We start from the raw sequence: 21619 nt of genomic DNA, 5'->3' as shown, positions 1-21619 counted from the left end.
CAAATCCCTTATGATTATATAGTGGAGCTGACAAATTCAAGGGATTAGATATGGTAGAGAAGTGCCTAAAAAACTATCGACAAAAGTTCATAACAGTGTACAAAAGGCACTGACCAAAACATCCCAAAGAAAAGGAAATGCAAGAGGGCAAAGTGGTTGTCTGAGGAGGTCTTACAAATAGGTGTGAAAAGAAGAGAAGTGAAAGGCAAAAAAGAAAAGGGAAGATACACCCAACTGAATGCAGAGTTCCAGAGAATAGCAAGGAGAGATATGAAGGCCTTCTTAAATGAACAAGGCAAAGAGAGGGAAACAATAGAATGGAAACTACTAGAGATCTCTTCAAGAAAATTAGAGCTATCAAGGGAATATTTCATGCAAAGATGGACATGATAAAGGACAGAAATGGTAAGGACCTAACAGAAGCAGAAGATATTAAGAAGAACAGGTAAGAATACAGAGAAGAACTATACAAAAAAGATCTTCATGACCCAGATAACCACGATGGTGTGATCACTCACCTAGAGTCGGACATCCTGGAATGGGAAGTCAAGTGGGCCTTAGGATTACTATGTACATTATATGCATTACTATGAACAAAGCTAATAGAGGTGAAGGAATTCCAACTGAACTGTTTAAAATTTTAAAAGATGATGTGGTTAAGGTATGCACTCAATAATGTTAGCAAATTTGGAAAACTCAGCGATGGCCACAGGATTTAAAAAGGTCAGTTTTCATTCTAATCCCAAAGAAAGACAATGCCAAAGAATGTTCAAACTACCAAACAATTGTACACATTTCTCATGCTAGCAAGGTTATGCTCAAAATCCTTTAAGTTAGGCTTCAGCAGCACATGAACTGAGAACTTCCAGATGTACAAGCTGGGTTTTGAAGAGGCAGTGGAACCAGAGATTGAACTGTCAACATTCGTTGGATCATGGAGAAAGCAAGGGAGTTCCACAGAAACAGCTGCTTCATTGACAAAGGGTAGAGCCTTTGATTGCGTGGATCACAACAAACTGTGGACAATTCTTAAAGAAATGAGAATATTAGACCTCCTTGCCTATCACCTGAGAAACCTGTTTGTGTGTCAGGAAGCAACAGTTAAAACCGGACAGGGAACAACAAACTGGTTCAAAGTTGGGAAAGCAGGATGTCAAGGCTGTATATTGTCACCCTGCTTATTTAACTTATATGCGGAGTACATCATGAGAAATGCTAGGCTGGATGAATCTCAAGTTGGAATCAAGATTGCTGGGAGAAATATCAATAACCTCAGATATGCAGAGGATACCACTCTAAGTCAGAAAGAGAAGAGGAATTAAACAGCCTCTTGATGAGGGTGAAAGAGGAGAGTGAAAAAGCAGGCTTAAAACTCAACATTCAAAAAACTAAAATCATGGCATCTGATCTCACCGCTTCATGGCAAATAGATGAAGAAAAAGTGGAAGCAGTGGCAGATTTTATTTTCTTGGGCTCCAAAATCACTGCAGATGGTGACTGCAGCCATGAAATTAAAAGAAGCTTGTTCCTTGGAAAAAAAGTCCATGACAGATCTAGACAGCATATTAAAAAGTAGAGACATCACTTTGCTGACAAAGGTCTGTATAATCAAGACTATGGTTTTTCCTGTGGGCATATATGGATGTGAAAGTTGGACTGTAAAGAAGCCTGAGCACTGAAGAATCAATGCGTTCAAACTGTGGTGCTAGAAAAGACTCTTGAGAGTCCTTTGGACAGCAAGGAGGTCAAACCAGTCCTGAATATTCACTGGAAGAACTGATACTAAAGCTGAAGCTCCAATACTTTGGCCACCTGATGCTAACAACTGACTTACTGGAAAAGACCCTTATGCTGGGAAAGATTAAAGGTAAAAGGAGAAGGGTGTGGCAGAGGATAAGATGCTTAGATAGCATCACTGACTCAGTGGACATGAATTTGAGCAAACTCCAATAGTGGAGGACAGAGGACCCAAGTGAGCTGTAGTCCATGGGGTCACAAAGAGTTGGATGTGATTTAGTGGCTGAACAACAACAAAGAAACCATACTAATTGAAGTAAGTCAGACAAATACCATAAGATATCCCTTATACATGGACTCTAAAATACAACACAAATGAGCTTATCTATAAAACAGAAACAGACACACAAACATAGAGAACAGACTTGTGGTTGCCAAATGGGGTGGCAGTGGAGGAAAAGATCGAAAGCTTGGGATTATCAGGTGAAAATTATTATATATAGGGTAGATAAACAAGAATTTCCTAATGTATAGCACAGGGAACTATATTCAATATCCCATGATAAACTTGAACTGATGCTTTTGAACTGTGGTGTTGGAGAAGGCTCTTGAGAGTCCCTTGGACTGCAAGGAGATCCAACCAGTCCATCCTAAAGGAGATCAGTCTGGCGTTCATTGGAAGGACTAAGGTTGAAGCTGAAACTCCAATACTTTGGCCACCTGATGTGAAGAGCTGACTCATTTGAAAAGACCTTGATGCTGGGAAAGATTGAGGGCGGGAGGAGAAGGGGACAACAGAGGATGAGATGGTTGGATGGCATCACCGACTCAAGGGACATGAGTTTGGGTAAACTCTGGGAGTTGGTGATGGACAGGGAGGCCTGGCGTGCTGTGATTCATGAGGTCGCAAAGAGTCGGACATGACTGAGCAAATGAACTGAACTAAACTGGTGACAAACTATAATGGAAAAGAATATGAAAAAGAATATATATATATATATATATATATATATATATATATATATATATATATATATATAACTACGTTTGTTGTTGTTCAGTTGCTAAGTCATGTCTAACTCATTGCGCCCCCATGGACTGCAACAGGCCAGGCTACCCTGTCCTTCACTATGTCCTGGAGTTTGCTCAAACAAACTCATGTCCATTGTGTTGATGATGCCATCCAACCATCTCAATATATGTATGTGAGTGTGTATGTCAATATAACTGAGTCCCTTTGCTATACAGCAGAATTTAAACACAATATTGAAAATCAACCATACTTGAATAAACTTTGAGAAAGTGAGAATTGTAGTATTCATCAGTAAAGGTCATAGCCAACATTATCAGGTACTTCCTGTGAATCAGGATTTGTTTTAATCACTTTACATGAATAACTTTGTGATTTAAGTAATATTGATATATTAGTATTATGTTATATAATTATAAAATATTATATAATTATATATATATATATAAATAATTCTGTGATTTAGGTAATATTAATAATATTACCTCCATTTTGCAACTGAGGCAACTGAGGCCCAGAAAGACTAAATAATTTGCCTACCAGCTCCCAGTCATTAGTGGCAAAGCTAGGTATCATAGTCAAGCAATCTAGCTTTAGAGCCCAAGAGAGTAACCACTTGACTAAACTGTCCCGCCATGGTGATAGACCTAAGAGTGATGTGGCTTGGTCATTAGTATTTACAAAGATTTCCCCTGAGGATTCTGATGAACCTCCAGGGTTTAGAAGCTCTAAGAGTAAGTTGACCTTGCTTCTGTGAAAAAGAGCCAGTGCTCATATCTGAGGGGAAAAGGGAGGCAGAGAGCAGAGCAGCTCATAAGCCATTGGATGATAAATAACCACCATATGGTCAAAATGATTCCCCCTGCCTCCCAGTGAGAGAAGCAGACACTTCGTGTATGAAATGCACTGTTTATTTTCTTGTGGGGTGGTATCAGTTCAAATTAAATGTTTCACATCAGACAAGGAACTAATAACAAATGATCTCCTCCCTCAGTGGTACAGTAACAAATATATAGTAATTTGAAAGCTGGAAAGAAAATTATTACTCCCAAAGATACAATAAATATACGATATGTTTAGAGAGTCCTTTGATGAAATGAACACTGAAGGTGCTGCTAGCAGTACTTCTGCTTAAGAAAAAAAATCCTAGTAAGAAAAAAAAGAAGCACTTAAAAATTCTGTCTTATCTGTCAACATTTTGTTAACATGTAATACCTCAAGGACACAACTTAGAAGTAGAATCTTCAGTGAAGCAAAAACTCATTCCTTCTTCACATCACAGGAGACGAAACTAGCAAGCAGAACAATCAGGCATAAAATTTTGCAGTTTAGAAACAGCTTAATAAGATAGGCTGCTTCTGCTCCCTCTCTAATTTTTATTGGTCTCTAAAAAGGGCAATGGGCAAATGCTGATTCTCTTCAGGGAGGCACTCTGATGCCAGCCCCCAAGATGCATTTCCATTCTGCTCTCTCCCACAGCATTCTGGGAGACCTTCTACTTTTACTCACACAGCCAGGGTTCCTGCTTCAAGGACTCCAAGGAAATCAGTCTCAATCCCCTATATTCAGTTGCATCTGGCCCTGATCGAAAACATTAGTAGAAGCAAGAAAGAAGTCCAAAGCCAGGACTAGCTGCTGTTGTTAGTGTCCAACCCCTAGGGAGAGGCCAGGGTCAGGTCTCTGCAAAGTGAGTTGTCTGCTTAATGCTTTCTGTAGCCAGCCTTACACTTCTTGGCACCTAGAAGGCAGGGTATCATAGTGGAAGGCAGCAACATCCCATATTGAAACTGGGGTTTCATCTTACATTAAAAATTTTGAAATATGAATAGATTTTCAAGAAGCTGCAAAAATATAGAGGGAGGTCCCATGCACTTTTCACCCCTCCTTCCCCAATGTAATCATCTTGCATAACTATAGTCTGATATCAAAACCATGGAATTGACACTGGTGCAATCCACAGAGCTCTTTCAGTTATGGATGTACCCATTTACTCTTTCTTGTGTCTGCTAGTGTATGTCTGTGTAGTTTTACGCAATTTCTTCACATATGTAGCTGTCTTGATTTTTGTAGCTATGTAGTAGACCTTAAGAGTGATTTCTCCTTCACTTTTTTAAAGAAAAAGAATCCTCCCCTTATTTTTCTATCCTTTTTCTATGATATTCTCATCACATTCAAAAGTACACTGATTAGCATTTTTTTCCTCCTCCTACACTGACTAGTCTGAATGGAGCTAGTACCTTCTGCGAGTGGACAGATGAGCCAGTTTACACTGGGGGATGGCCAGGTGCACAGCTTAGATTTCCCTTGGGGAAGAGAATAAGGCAACTGAAATGTATATTTGGTTTGCTTTACTACTAACTCTTAAAAAATGTGCTTCCAAACATCTTGGCCCACAGGCATCACCAAGAAAAATTGTCCGATTACTGCCTCTGTGTTTTTTTGTTTGCTTTTTCTTTTATGGGGAAAGTGAAGACCACAGGGGTTAAACCACTGGCCTAAATAATAAAACAAATCAGAGCAAAACAAACAAACAAACAAAAAAACCCTTTAACTTTCTAATTGAGTCAAACAATAGTTTGAGGAAAAATTACTTCCTGGTGATGTGGTATGATTTGGGTGTGCCAAGGTGTCCCCAGCCTCCAGTGTTTCTCCCCAAGAGAGAATGATACACCATTTATCCCTTTAGCATGAGCTTTTAAATCTCTGTAATGTGTAGGCATCTTCAGGAGGGCTGATGCTTTCGACACTTTTTGATGCTTTACATCTTAGTATGAGTCTATGCATTTCATTCTTTTTCAAGAATGGATTTTTATGGGGGAAAGCCTATGAATGTGCTGGGCACTAGAAGCTTAAGAGAGCCAGAGGAAGGCCCAGAATGGAGAGGTCAAGTTTTCTGAGGACAAACTTTGTTCTGATTATAGTACTTTCTAAAGTTGAGTTCTCCTTAGACTCTCGAATGACTGAGCGACTGAACTGAACTGAACTAAAGAAGGAGGATAATTGAGTAGTTGGCTCAGAAAACTGAGAGTCTAAGGAAAAGTCAGCTTTAGAAAATACTATAATCAGAACAAAGTTTGTCCTCAGAAAACGTGACCTTTCCATTCTGGGCCTTCCTCTAGTTAGATGATTATTATTATAAAAGCAAGTCAAAATGCACAAATTTCCAGTTATAGGATAAATAAATACTAGGAAGGTAATGTACAGCATGATAAATATAATTTACACTGGTGTTTATTTTATATGGAAGTTGTTAAGAGAATAAATCTCAAGAGTTCTCATCACAAGAAAAAATATTTTTTCTATTTCTTTAATTTTGTATGTATAGATATATGAGATGATGGATGTTCATTATACGTATTGTGCTACTCATTTCATGATATATATGAGTCAAATAATTATGCTGTACAACTTAAACGTATACAGTGCTGTATGTCAATTACACCTCCATAAAACTGGAAGAAAATAAGGAAGTTATGGTATTACACACACACAAAAAAACAAAAACCCATGAAAAGAATAGCAAAACAAGAACTCAGTTCTATCTTTGTTTTATCTATGCTGTATGTTTTAGTAATCATTTGGTTATTCTCAGGTTGTTTGAGGAAGTTTGAAATAAGACACTTGGGAGGCTGCCATATATGTGAAAGGAAAGACCCCATTTAATATACCCAAATAAATTGAATTCTGTTCTATTCAGTTTGACTGTGTGTGGTTCAGTTCAGTTCAATTTGACATTTATCTCATGTTAAGCAAATGCCAGGCACCGAGCTCTGGTGCTGAATGTGTGGGTTCAGCCAATACAGAATCAGTTCTGTGAGATGGTGCTGACACCCAAGCCAGTCACTCAACTCTCACCAGGACAGAAAGTCATCTTTTAAAAAATAAAGACAAAAAGCAGCTAGATTATCAACTGAGGATGAAAAAGGGATTTCTGGATGGAACTTATATCTCTTTGAGTCAAACTGCAACATGCTCCCTGGAGGGTGAGTCCATAATTTCCTGGCTTTGCTTTGTCTGGCATGTCAGCAGTGGATCAGAGAGCTGCTGAGAGGAGTGGGCTGGGACATGATAATCAGACCAAGTTAGTATGATAGTGTTATTTTCAGCCCCAGAGCAAGCATATTATCGGGATTTATTCCTGAAAATGGTCGTGGGTTGATGCCTCCATTACAAGCCTCACACTCTTGATTTCAGTGAGCTGCATCACAGAATGCCCATTATGTTATAAAAGAGATGCAAGCTTGCACCGACTTTATGTCAGGCTGGGTAAGTGCAGATGAGTTTAATCTTAAAATACCTTCAGTGACTCCTCCTGTCATGTTGATCTATTGTGTTGCCTGGCTAACACAGCAGTGGCCTTGCTTCAGAAAATGACGTGAGCTAGTTCTTGGATCCAATTAATCTTTGGAAGCTGAGAAAGGAATCTGGATCGAGCAGAAGTGAATTTCTCCATCATATACTGAACAGCTTTAATTTTTTTCTCAGGCTGATTCTTTGAAGTTAAACGTGCTCAAGTGAAGAGACTTTTGAGGCAAGGTCAGCTCCTTCAGGCAGAAGAGCTGTGTAGCTGGGCCCAGATGGATCACCACTGTGACAGCCCTGGATAGTAGGCATCTAAAACTTGATAGGGAATTGCGAAGTATTTTTAACCATGTGGATATTCAGGCAGAATTCATGGAGGGGCCTTGCAGGACTCTTTCCTGATCCTCGGAATGCAGTTGGTCACCCGGGAGAAACACTAATGATGAAGGCATGCATCTTCCCCTCCCGGCAAACTCTTCTGATGGAGTGGTCAGCCAGTGAGGTCAGCCCACATCACACTTTGGGACATGCCGCTGCCAACTGTGTAGATGTGAGGGAGGAGGGGTGAGAGGCAGGTGTGAGAAATATGTCAGATCTTGATGCACAAAGACTTACAGGATGTACCATACTCCTTGTAGCTTGACAGGCCTCTTGGTGTTAAGTAAAGTTCAAAGCAGGCATGATGACTGATGAACTGCCTATTAAGCAAGACTTCTAAGTTGGGATTTCCAAAGCAGGCACTTCTTGCTTGTTCTTTAATAAGCCACTTACAGGTTACGTTTAGGAAACCCAGAGGCAGTGGGAAAGGACCTCGCTTCTTAACCACTTCAAATGTAGCTCAGTCAGTGACTGGAATGTTTGTGAGGACAGACCCGGAGGCAGGAAATACCGTGGGAAGGAGAACTTCTAGTCAACCATTTGCACAATCAAATCAGATTATTTAGGAGCCATGTTGGACTTTAGAGGCTTTTAGGTTATCGTTTGTTTCACCTCCTCCTGTCTTCTGGAGATTACTTCCATGGTAGGAATAGGGCGACTGTGAATCAGTAAAATCTGTAATATGTCAGCATTACTGATCAGACAGTTTAGTGGGAATACATGGAAAAAAGAATGTTTGGCTTCATTGATAATCAAAGAAATTCAAATTAGAACATTAAAGCTTTTACCCCATCAAAATAGTAAAGGGGGAAAATGAAAATACTAGGGCCAAGGAAGGTATGATGAAATAGCCACACTCAAATGGTGCTGGTGGGAGTAGAAATGTGCATAACTCTTTTGGAAAACAGTTTAACACAGTTTATATTTTTTATGAAGATTATTAAGAAGAGGTGGCAAGAATACACAGAAGAAATATACAAAAAAAGATATTCACAACCCAGAAAATCATGATGGTGTGATCACCCACCTAGAGCCAGACATCCTGGAACGTGAGTTTAAGTGGGCCCTAGGAAGCATCATTACGAACAAAGCTAGTGAGGGGATGGAATTCCAGCTGAGCTATTTCAAATCCTAAAAGATGATGCTAAGAGATACAGATATATAGAACAGTATTTTGGACTCTGTGGGAGAGGGAGAGGGTGGGATGATTTGGGAGAATGGCATTGAAACCTGTATAATATCATATATGAAGTGAATCACCAGTCCAGGTTCGATGCATGATACTGGATGCTTGGGGCTGGTGCACTGAGACGGCCCAGAGGAATGGTACGGGGAGGGAGGAGGGAGGGGGGTTCAGGATGGGGAACACCTGTATACCTGTGGCAGATTCATGTTGATGTATGGCAAAACCAATACAATATTGTAAAGTAATTAACCTCCAATTAAAATAAATTTATATTAAAAAAAGATGATGCTGTGCAAGTGCTGCACTCAATATACCAGCAAATGTGGAAAACTCAGCAGTGGCTACAGGACTGGAAAAGGTCAGTTTTCACTCCAATCCCAAAGAAAGGCAATGCCAAAGGATGCTCAAACTACCACGCAATTGCACTCATCTCACACATTAGTAAAGTAACGCTCAAAATTCTCCAAGCCAGGCTTCAACAGTACGTGAGCTGTGAACTTCCAGATGTTCAAGCTGGATTTAGAAAAGGCAAAGGAACCAGAGATCAAATTGCCAACATCTGTTGGATCATCGAAAAAGCAAAAGGGTTCCAGGAAAATATTTACTTCTGTTTTATTGACTATGCCAAAGCCTTTGGCTCTGTGGAGCACAGCAAACTCTGGAAAATACTTAAAGAGATGAGAATACCAGACCACCTGACCTGCCTTTTGAGAAACCTGTATGCAGGTCAGAGAGTAACAGAACTGGACATGGAACAACAGACTGGTTCCAAATAGGAAAAGGAGTACATCAAGGCTGTATATTGTCACCCGGCTTATTTAACTTATATGTAGAGTACATCGTGAGAAACACTGGGCTGGGTGAAGCACAAGCTGGAATCAAGATTGTCAGGAGAAATAGCAACAACTTCAGATATGCGGATGACACCACCCTCAGGGCAGAAAGTGAAGAAGAACTAAAGAGCCTCTTGATGAAAGTGAAAGAGGAGAGTAAAAAATTTGGCTTAAAACTCAACATTCAGAAAACTAAGATCATGGCATCCAGTCCCATCACTTCATGGCAAATAGACAGGGAAACAGTTGAAACAGTGGCAGACTTTATTTTGAGGGGGCTCCAAAAATCACTGCAGATGGTGACTACAGCCATGAAATTAAAAGACCTTGATCCTTGGAAGAAAAGTATGATCAACCCCTAGACAGCAAATTAAAAAGTGGAGACATTACTTTGCCAACAAAGGTCCATCTAGTCAAAGCTTTGGTTTTTCCAGTAGTCATGTATGAATGTGAGAGTTGAACTATAAAGAAAGCTGAGCACCAAAGAATTGATGCTTTTTAACTGTGGTATTAGAGAAGACTTTTGAGAGTCCCTTGGACTGCAAGGAGATCCAACCAGTCCATCCTAAAGGAAATCAGTCCTGAATATTCATTGGAAGAACTGATGCTGAAGCTGAAACTCCAATACTTTGGACACCTGATGTGAAGAACTGACTCATTTGAAAAGACACTGATGCTGGGAAAGATTGAAGGCAGGAGGAGAAGGGGATGACAGAGGATGAGATGGCTAGAAGGCATCACCGACTCAATGGACATGAGTTTGGGTAAACTCTGGGAGTTGGTGATGGACACAGAGGCCTGAATTGCTGCATTCCAAGGGGTTGCAAAGAGTCGGATATGACTGAGCAGCTGAACTGAACTGAAATGATACTTTTGATGAAACCATTTGACTCCTGGGAATCTATATAACCTAAGTAAATGATATTAAGTAGGTAAAGTTTTAAGCATAGATATACTCATTGTGACTTATTTATTTTAGCCAAATATATGATACAACCAAAATGTGTGAAAATGTGGGAATATGTTTAAGTACATTTTGGCATATTTACATGAGGGCTATTAGGCCGCCATTAAAATATGTGCTCACAAGGAGTTTTTAATAATATGGCAAAATACTTATGTTGTCGTTAACTGGAGAAAAAACACAAACACTTATTTAGAATGAGCACAACTATATTTTAAAATATCCATATAAATGCACAGTAAAAAATATGGAAGGAAATACAACTGAGTGGTAACAATTGTTAAATTTGGGTGGTGGTGCTATAAAGGATTTTCTTCCCAATTTTTTTTTGTTTGTTTGTTTTTGCATTTTTTCCCCAGTTTTGTTCACTGAACATGCTCTACTATTATACTGGGAAAATCTTATTCAAAAAATAGTGGGGCTTGGGGTAGGAATCGAAAATACTGACAAAAATGAATTTGAGAGATTATCCAAAGGTACTATTCAGCTGTGTTCTTCCTATTCCTGGTTAGCTCATAGAGAGTTGAGAAGTAGTTATATTTAAATCTCAAGCTATGTGACCCTGCACAATTCATTTTACACATTCATCTGACTCTGTAAATGGCTTTGCCATAGGCCTTATATAGGAGGAAAAAATACTGATGGCTATCCTTTATTGGATGTTTATTATATACTGGACATTAGGCTAAGTTCTTGATATTTATAATTTTGTTTAATCTTCACGATACTCTCTGAGGTGGGTTACATTATTCTATTCATTTTAAAACATGAAAGCTAAGGCTTAGAGAGTTTAGGTAACAATCTAACACAAACAGCTAGTCAAAAGAAGACTAATAATTCAAACCTGTGTCTATCTTAATTATTATATTTGACATAGTTCTTACTTTCAGAAAGTAGGTGAATGGTAAGAACTATGAAAAAATGTTTCAGGTTGGGCACTTTTGCCTGAAGATATAGACATCTTTACTGACTGTGGTTTAAGCTCTAAGGTTACTCTATGGAAGGGGGTGACTTCAGGGATATTTTTGAGCAAGATGATTCATGGACTCTGGGTAGCCATCCCTGGAATTCTTTCAGTCTCTTCTCAGAATTTCAAGATGGCTGCAGAAGTGTTGCATGTCCTCATATGCAAGTGCTCTAGGCAGGAAGAAATGGAAGGAGTTCTAATTTCTTGCAGAGTTTTTTCTTATTATGGAGAAAAATCTTTTGCAAAACATCTACATCAAATTTCTACTTATGAAGACTTAACTGGTGGTCTGGTGGTTACGAATCTGACTGCTAATGCAGGGGACATAGGTTCTATCCCTGGTCTGGAACGGTTCCACTTGCTGTGGGGCAAACTAGATCTGTGACCCCTACTGAGCCCACAAGCCTAAAGCCTGTGCTCTGCAAGAAGAGAAGCCACTGCAATGAAAAGCCCATGCATTGCAACTAGAGAGTAATCCTCCCTTACCACAACTAGAGAGTAGTCCTCCCTTACCACAGCTAGAGAGTAGTCCTCCCTTACCACAGCTAGAGAGTAGTCCTCCCTTACCACAGCTAGAGAGTAGTCCTCCCTTACCACAGCTAGAGAGTAGTCCTCCCTTACCACAACTAGAGAGTAGTCCTCCCTTACCACAACTAGAGAGTAGTCCTCCCTTACCACAACTAGAGAAAACTCGGGCGCAGCAACAAAGACCTAGTGCAGCCATGAATTTAACATTTTTATTTCTAATTATATCTCTGTTGGAAGATGAGTCTCCAATTGTCATTTGCATTTCAACATGTCTTATGAGCAGAGACACTGACTACTTTTGTTCTGGACTATTTTCAAGGATGTTTGTATAGTAAATCACCTTGGGAGATAGAGATAATATTCTTTTCAGGGCAAAGGCAGGCCTGCTTACTGCCCATTACAAATGATTTGTGCTTCAAAGTTCTTCAGTAACCTAAGACACTGAGTCTACAGTCGTTGTGCAGCTCTCTTTTTATCATCCTGTGGAAATTGGGGATTGGAGAATAAGTTTGAAAAAATAGCTACACTCTCATCATTAACGGCTTCCCTGGTGGCTCAGACAGTAAAGTGTCTGCATCCCTGGGTTGGGAAGATCCCCTGGAGAAGGAAATGGCAACCCACTCCAGTACTCTTGCCTGGAAAATTCCATGGACAGAGGAGCCTTGTAAGCTACTGTCCATGGGGTCTCGAGTCGGATACGACTGAGTGACTTCACTTCATTTCACTTCTGATCATTAATACTGTTGTGAGTGATACAGTCCTTGTCTCTGGCTCAGGAGCTGGGAGTCTTCTGCCAGAATTCGTAACACTGTGGCAGGTTAACTTGTTTGTTTGTAAATAGGGTAAAATCTCAGATCTTTCCCTGTTCTTGACAGTCTAATTTGTCATAATTTTTTTTTTCATATGGACATGGCTAGCTGTGAGAGAAGCAAAGCTAGAAGATTATATGGCAAAGGACAGTGGAATAATCATATTTGGCTTTGCTAAATTAGAATTTACTCTATGGTGCTAGGCACATTGCTCCTCTAATACAGGTTTCTTTTGGCAAGAAAGTAGAGGAAATAGTTATTGAGTAAGCATCAGTGTTTGCCATTAAAAAACATAACTATCATTAAGAGAGAGCGCAACATGTATTTGGGGGCAGAATAAACTGAGGACTCTGTAGCTTCAAAGAAAAGAAGATATTTTGCTTGAGAGCCTGGGTGTAAAGAAGGCTGCATAAAGGAGGTAATACTTTGTATGTACCAGGAAAGATAGAATTTTGACAAACTGTGATGAGGATGACTAGGCTGGTAAGAAGATGCTCCAGGCAAAAGAACAGCACGAGACAAGGTATACTGTGAAGAAAACATATGGCATATCAAGGAAGCAGTAGAGATGAGTTCATTTTTATTCTAAAGTCCAATTTTCTAAGTAGTCCAGGGAGTAAAGGTGGAATACTGGGGTTTATAATCACCTCTGTGAATTTGTAAAAATCCTTTAGTCATTGGACTTTAGTCCAATGTCAGCATAGTCAGTGGCGACATATGCAAGGTGAGATTTGGTGTTTAATTTACAGAGTCATAACATATAATAATGGAGAAGGCAATGGCACCCCACTCCAGTACTCTTGCCTGGAAAATCCCATGGATGGAAGAGCCTGGCTGGCTGCAGTCCGTGGGCTGCAGTCCATGGTGTCGCTAAGAGTCGGGCACGACTGAGCGACTTCACTTTCATTTTTCCCTTTCATGAATTGGAGAAGGAAATGGCAACCCACTCCAGTGTTCTTGCCTGGAGAATCCCAGGGACGGGGGAGCCTGGTGGGCTGCCATCTATGGGGTCGCACAGAGTCGGACACAACTGAAGCAACTTAGCAGCAGCAGCAACATATAATAATATGAATAGTGCTTCTGGAGTTACATGGAAGTAAGATGGCCAAAAATATATTATTACTATTGTTTATACAATTAAAAGGACAAATAAGTTGAGAACTGCCATTAAGTAGCCTACCCTACAGTAATCCCTATCCTATAGTGAGAAGACAGATACATACTAGGAATCAGAAGCCCACTTTGAGGCCTAATTTACTCGCTCTCTTGATTTACTTTCCTGATTTATAGAATAAGGACTTTGAATCAGGGCTTCTCAGGTCTGATATTTTATATATTTCTAGATCAGGCTAATTAACCTCCATCATATACAAATAGTCTACTCCTGATCATGTACACTTTCCCTACTTAGCACACATACATATCACATGGTGATAGAATGATGCACAGACGTGCTAAGACATGAACTTTGATCCCACTAAATATTTTCATTTTTAATTCATCTTGAAGCTCTGCCTCCCTTGTGCAGTTAATTTATATTTTACCACTTGTATAAGTCAAATCATTCTGCAGTGAATGAGGTCAAGATGGCACTAGAAACTTAAGATCCTCAGTTTCAGAACTGGCATTTCCATTAACATCTGCTGGGTTAGTTCCGTCTATGAATTCCATTAGGGTGAAAGCTTATTTCTAGAATTTTTCCTATCTGCTATTTTGAATGCCCTATCAAATGCATTATCAGTTTGTGTGACCTGTGATGGCTCATAACTCAGCTCACAGAGAAATTAGGGTGAGACCAACCTCATGCAGAGAAATCTCCACGTCATCAGCTTTCATTTGGGGGCTTCTTTTTGTCATCTCCTTCAAAACCCTGTTACTGTGGAGTGTTCATTCAGTGCAAAAGGGTAGGAAGAAACTTCATCTATTGGGAGCCTGTCATTCTTTAGGCACTCCTTTGTGATAGTGATGGACAGGGCGGCCTGGCGTGCTGCAATCCATGGGGTTACAAAGAGTCGGACATGACTGAGTGACTGAATTGAATTTGTGATAGATAGAAAAAGGCAGTAGGCAAGGAATCTTGTTCTGAGAGCATAGGATAGAAAGGCAGGGAGGAATGCACCCAGTACTGAAGTCAGAGCTGCAGCAGAGACTTCTGTGTCTCAGAGGTTACTGCATTCTCCTTCTCATGGGAGATTGACAACCTCAACAATTAGCAATGCCAGTACTGGCCCTGTCGGAGCCCACCACTCCTCTAGGCACAGGGAAGGACAGAACACATGATTAAAAGGAGCTTGCTATCCAGCTGAGGAAAGGAGGAATTTTTCGGTAGCAAATGACTTATATTTGCAAATTATCATACGAATGAGTGCAAATTCAAATGATCAGCTAGAATAGGAATGGGCTGTGGAAATCCAGAATGAAGAGGTGATCACAGTGAAGGAGGCTTAAAAAGAAAAAGCTTGATAGAAAACAAACTCACCGTTACCATAGGGGACAGTGGTGGGACAGGGGATGGGGAAGAGAGATAAATTAGGAGTTTGGGATTAACAGATATACATGAGTGAGTGCTTAGTTGCTTCAGTCGTGTCTGACTCTTTGTGACCCCATGGACTGTAGCCCATCAGGCTCCTCTGTCCATGGGGATTCTCCAGGCAAGAATACTGGCGCGGGTTGCCATACCCTCCTCCAGGGGATCTTCCCCACCCAGGGATTGAACCCACGTCTCTTACATCTCCTGCTTTGTAGGCAGATTCTTTACCCATTAAGACATCTGAGAAGCCCTGACAGATACACAGATTAATATAAAATAGGTAAACTACAAGGACCTACTCTATAGCACAGGGAAATACATTCAATATCTCGTAATGACCTATAAAGGAAAGGAATCTGAAACAGAAAATATACATATATATGTATAACTGAATCACTTTGTTGTACACTTAGAATTAACACAACATTGTAAATAAACTACACTTCAATTTAAGAAAAAATAGAGAAAGAAAAGTCTTCCCCGAGGAGGAAAATTTTAAGCTGAGGTTTGAATGAAGGAAGCCCATACCACACACACACAGAGCTTCTGGCACCATTCTTTTATGCAGTAAGTATTTATTTGGCATCTGTTGTAGCATGGCACTCTGCAGGGTGCTTTGGGGGATACACGGAGGTAAAAAGCTCCAGATCTGCCTTCCCCCAGGAGCTTCAAATCTGTTAAGGAGGTTCACTTCCCCAGTCCTGATGTTTCCTTCCATATGGAGTGACATCTCATTAGCAGAACATTCTGGCCTCTCTCTGCCCCCTCATCCCCTCCTCTCCTGCGGAGAAGACGTGACTGCTCTGATTGGTGAGTTTCTGAGAAGGTGCTGGGCAGGTGTAGCTCAGCTGAGTCCTCCTGCTTTGTTTGAGATCCCTGTGACGTGTGTCTTTGAGGTACATCCTGCTGCTCCTATGTGCCTGAAGTTGCGTAGCTGCAGGTCCTTAGATGAGAAGGACTTCTAACTTCCAGCGTCACTCGGGATGGGGGTAACTCTGGGGTTCAGATATTAGGAAGAACACTCAAGTTATGTCCTTGACTCTAGGCTTTATAAGAAAGGTGATATTTTTATTTTCATCAGTCTGAATTTATTGTCTAGCAGGTGATTGACTCACAATCCAAAGGAATGTTACTTATTTGGCCTCCTCTTTCTACTCCCATCAGGGACTAATAGGAGTTATAAGACAAGTCCATATATAACTATAAGAAAAGGTGAATATGATCAGTACCACAAGTGTGACTTGGCCCTATAAGAGTCTTCTCTTCACTCTGCAAAGCCTGTCACCAATATAGAAAAGGAATATCTTTTGAGATGCTCAACATGTACAGAAACGGTGATAGGCTGGCCACTTTTCACTTGCTTTCAACTGGCTCTTGACTTCCTGGTTGTTGAGTTTCATCACTTCCTCTCATTTCTAGTGTGAGCCTCTCTTCTGAGTCCCTGACTTGTATATCCAATGTTTACTTGACATCTCCATCTGGATGTTGCACAGGTCACTCCAACTTTATAGGAACTGAAATTGAACTCTTGAGTCCCTAGCACTTCACCCTGACCTATACCTCTCTCAGTTTTCCTCATCTCAGTAAATGGTACCACCATTCATCTAGTTGCTCAAGCAAAAGATCCTGTGTGATCTATGTTTGTGTGGTGAATTGATAAATATCTGCCTCTTTTAAGTATCATCTCTCTCCTTTATTTCTGTAATGTAAGTATTGGCCTCTTGGGGTACCAGACACGTAGTGAGTACTCAATAGGCATTTACTGAATAAATAAATTTTATTAACCCGATTGTAGCCTTTTCAACTTGCTGCAGCAGTTTGCTTGGCTTTGCACCTTTGATTTTTTCCCCCTTGAATTCTAGCATCATCTTGCCCCTCTGTCACTAACACTAAAACATGCTTTGTTTAGGTAAACTGAGAATTCAGAGAAGGGGGCTAGGATGGGAGAATTATGGAAGGTTCATGGAAAAAGAATAGTTTGTAATGGGCCTTGAAAAAAACAGAATTTTGATATGTGAAGGAATGGAGGCAAGGGAATGAGACATTTCTGGCAGAGAAGTCGCTAAGAGAGAAATGTAAAGAAACACTGAGTTTTATTGAAACATGGCCAATAAACTGATCTGTAAAAGATGGAATGGAGGTTACCATTGGAAATGTAGGCAACAGCTAGTCTGTGGAGAGAAAGTGCCTGAAATTATCTAGGAAACATGAATCTGCTCAGCAAAAGTGTGTGGTATGAACTCTTCACTAAAACTGTTAAACTATAAATGAAAGCTGCATAGACAGAGTATGAAATTAAAATCTGTTCCATTAGGTTATGACCAATTTCCTTGTGAGATGAGTGTGGCTGAATTTTAGAGAATTTCACAGAAATTCTACTACTTTTGACAATGCTCATATTTCTTATAAAATTCTTCAAATCCTCAACATTCTTTCGAATTTGCTGTGAAATTCTGCAAGTGCAATCACTCCCTTTGTCATTTTGTGAAAACACATGTGTCAGGCTCATCCATTCTGCGGGCACTCCAGTTTTCCCCTAGATTCCAAGGACAAATAAACCCTGACCTAGGACAGTAGAAATGAGGGGGTGAGAGGGAGGGCCTTATTCTCTTTGGGACTTGAGTTATGGAGCCTCCACTGACCTTGCACCAGAGAATAATTAGTGTGTAATGCAGAACAGTGTGAGAAATTGTTCAATTTCAGGAAGAACAATTGCTGAAGAGAAAATGGATCCATTTTCCCAGTTTCTCACTTGAACACATTTGTGCTGGCTGCTTGCTTTGGTGGGTTGGAGGCCACACAGCAAGTTGCTGTCTTTAGCAGTGATTATCTCACCAGGCTCACTTACATTTCTATTTTTTTTCAGAAATGCTTCCACCTTTGGGTGGGCTCCACTGGCACTGGGGATGTTCCTGAGACCACTGGCCCTGGGCATGTTGTATATGAGGGCAAGAAAGGAATGTATTCCTCACTTCAGCCTGACTTCAGAGGACTGAAGAGCTGCCTTCTAAAATGTGAAGAGCTGTCATGTGGGAAAGTGAGTAGATACTCTCTGGAGCTTCAGAGGACAATCTAGGACTAATGGGCAGAAGTTATTAAGAGGCAGACTTTGGTTTAACATGGGTACCGGGTCAAAGTCAGGGGTGCTTAGAAAGGATGGACTAACTAGCCAGGTAATGACCTTCATTTCCGTGAGAGTGTTGAAATAGGGGTCAGATGGTAAACTGTTAGGGATATGGTAGAGAGAATTCCTATATTGGAGGTGGGAGGCTAAATAACATCCAAGATAGCTTTCCAAGTTCTGTTCACCTGAATTCTATTGCCTGAATATGGAACATGATTTGTGTTTTTAGATCAAGGCCTATTCTCATTTTCTGCACTAGGTCTTACATAGCACTCATGTCTTTTCCACACTTGACACTAACTGTTTATGGACTTATGTTGTTAGTCCACAGAGTCGGACACGACTGAAGCGACTTAGCAGTTGTTAGTCCAAGTGTTAAAACAGTTATATAGAACGCACACGTATACAAACTTCATATTTGTTACAGATAATATGTACAACAGGTTTCTCTTTTGGCTCATTCCTGAACTTTACCCTAACCTTACTCCACCCCTCCTTCCATTTGATCGTCAAGAGTAGTGTGAGATCCAGAGAATGGACAATAACATTTATTTTATACATTATTATTTCATACTTACCTTGTTCAAGATCCTGTCTTAGGTATCAGTGAACAAAATACATCAGTTATAAAAACAGAAAAAGTTCCCTGTGGTTGTGGAGTTTGTGCTGTGCTGTGCTTAGTCTCTTAGCTTTGTCTCGTTGTGACTCCATGGACTGTAACCGGCCAGGCTCCTCTGTCCATGGGATTCTCCAGGCAAAAATACTGGAGTGGGTTGCCATGCCCTCCTCCAGAGGATCTTCACAACCCAGGGACTGAACCCAACTCTCCCACATTGCAGGGAGATTCCTTACCCTCTGACCCACCAAGGAAGCCTGTGGAGTTTACATGTATGTAAACTACCAACACACAGGGAACACTAAGTCTATACTAACTTCCTTTTATTTCAAATCTCCTTGGCCAGCGTGGCATTAAAGAAAGCACACTTACTGAACATCTACTATGTTCTGTGTGCTTAGGCATGGGATATTATTCAGTCCTTGAAACAACTTTAAGAAGTAAATCTTTTCATCTTATCAGAAAAACAGAGGGTCACAAGATTAAGTATTTTGTTTAAGACTGAACTATAAGTAGCACAAGTATAATTTGAACATACCTCTGTCTGATTTTAGGGCTTCCCAGATGGCTCAGTGGGTAAAGAATCTGCCTGCAAAGCAGAAGGCATGGGTTTGAGTCTTGGGTCAGGAAGATCCTCTGGAGGAGGGCACAACCACCCACTCTAGTAATCTTGCTTGGAGAATCCCATGGACAGAGGAGCCTTGTGGGCTACAGTTCATAGAGTTGCAAAAAGTTGGACTTGACTGAAGCACCTGAGCAAGCACACATGCTGCCTAATTTTATGCTAATGCACTTCCATTATGCTGTTTCCAAGAAGCATGCTTCTTGGTTATTCTATGGCAGGTAACTCTCAACACAGCTAAAGATCATCTTTTGTAAAATAAAATAATGGTCTCTAAAGACATGACCCTCAGTGTGGAGCAAAGGGAACCCTCTTACACTGTTGATGGGAATGCAAACTAGTACAGACACTATGGAGAACAGTGTGGAGAGTCCTCAGAGAGATGTTGTGGGGAGGGAGGTGGGAGGGGGGTTCATGTTTGGGAACGCATGTAAGAATTAAAGATTTTAAAATTTAAAAAATAAAAAAAATTAAAAAATTAAAAAAACTGGAAATAGAACTGCCATACGACCCAGCACTCCTGCTGCTGGGCATACACACCGAGGAACCCGGAACTGAAAGGACACGTGTACCCCAGTGTTCATCACAGCACTGTTTACAATAGCCAGGACATGTAAGCAACCTGGATGTCCATCGGCAGACAAATGGATAAGAAACGTGTGGTACATATACACAATGGAATATTACTCAGTTATGAAAAATAACACATTTGAGTCTGTTCTAATGAGGTGAATGAAATTGGAGGCCTATTATACAGAGTGAAGTAAGTCAGAAAGAAAAACACCAATACAGCATATTAATGCATATATATGGAATTTAGAAAGATGGTAACAATGAGCCTTTATGCAAGACAGCAAAAGAGACACAGATATAAAGAGCAGACTTGGACTCTGTGGGAGAATGAGAGAATGGGATGATTTGAGAGAAGAGCATTGAAACATATCTATTACCATACATAGATCACCAGTCGAAGTTCAATGCATGAAAAAGGACACTCAAAGCTGGTGCACTGGGACAACCCAGAGGGATGGGATGGGGAGGGAGGTGGAAGGGGGTTTCGGGATGGGGGCCACATGTACACCTGTGGCTGATTCATGTCAATGTATGGCAAAAATCACCACAATATTGTAAAGAAGTTAGCCTACAATTAAAATAAATAAACTAATTTTAAAAAATGACCCTCATACTTTGTGTGCGTGCAAGCTAAGTCATTTCAGCTATGTCTGGCTCTTTGCGACCCCGTGGACCATAATCTGCCAGGCTCCTCTGTCCATGGGATTCTCCAAGAATGAATACTGAGTGGGTTGCTGTGCCCTCCTTCAGGAGATCTTCTGGGCCCAGGAAGAGAAGTTACTTCTCATGTCTGTCTCCTGCGTTGGCAGGTGGGTTCTTTACTATTAACACCACCTGGGAAGTCCTCTTATACTTTAGGCTGCATAAAAATTGCATAGGAACATTGATAAATATGAAAATGTCAGAATTCAAATGAGCCAAGGATCCTGCATTTTAACAAATACATGAAGAGTGTTAGTTGTTTAGTTGTGTCCAACTCTTTGTGATCCCATGGCCTGTAGCTCACCAGGCTCCTCTGTCCATGGAATTCTCCAGGCAAGAATACTGGAGTGGTAGTCATCCCCTTATCCAGGGAATCTTCGCAACCCAAGGATCGAACCTGGGTCTCCCACATTGCAGGCAGATTCTTTACATATCCACAAGTAATTTTGATGCCCACCATATATCAGGCTTTGAAGGACTTAATGTCCTTTAGAGCTCTAATATTTTGTACTTCTATGAGTTTTTGACTAGCCCCAATTTTGTTATTTATAATGCATAAGAGCACTTCTGAGATTCATTACCAGTCAGTTGTTATTATCATCAACTCCCACCCACCTCTGGCATCATCAGATACAGTTGTCTTTCATTTGTAAACCACTTGATTGATATATTGTTCTTTCTAGGAAACACTTGTGGAAAGGGTGGTCTGTCCTCTGCT

Source organism: Capra hircus (genome assembly GCF_001704415.2).
Source record: "Capra hircus breed San Clemente chromosome X unlocalized genomic scaffold, ASM170441v1, whole genome shotgun sequence".
Lineage (NCBI taxonomy): Eukaryota > Metazoa > Chordata > Mammalia > Artiodactyla > Bovidae > Capra > Capra hircus.
This window is presented reverse-complemented; position numbering follows the sequence as displayed.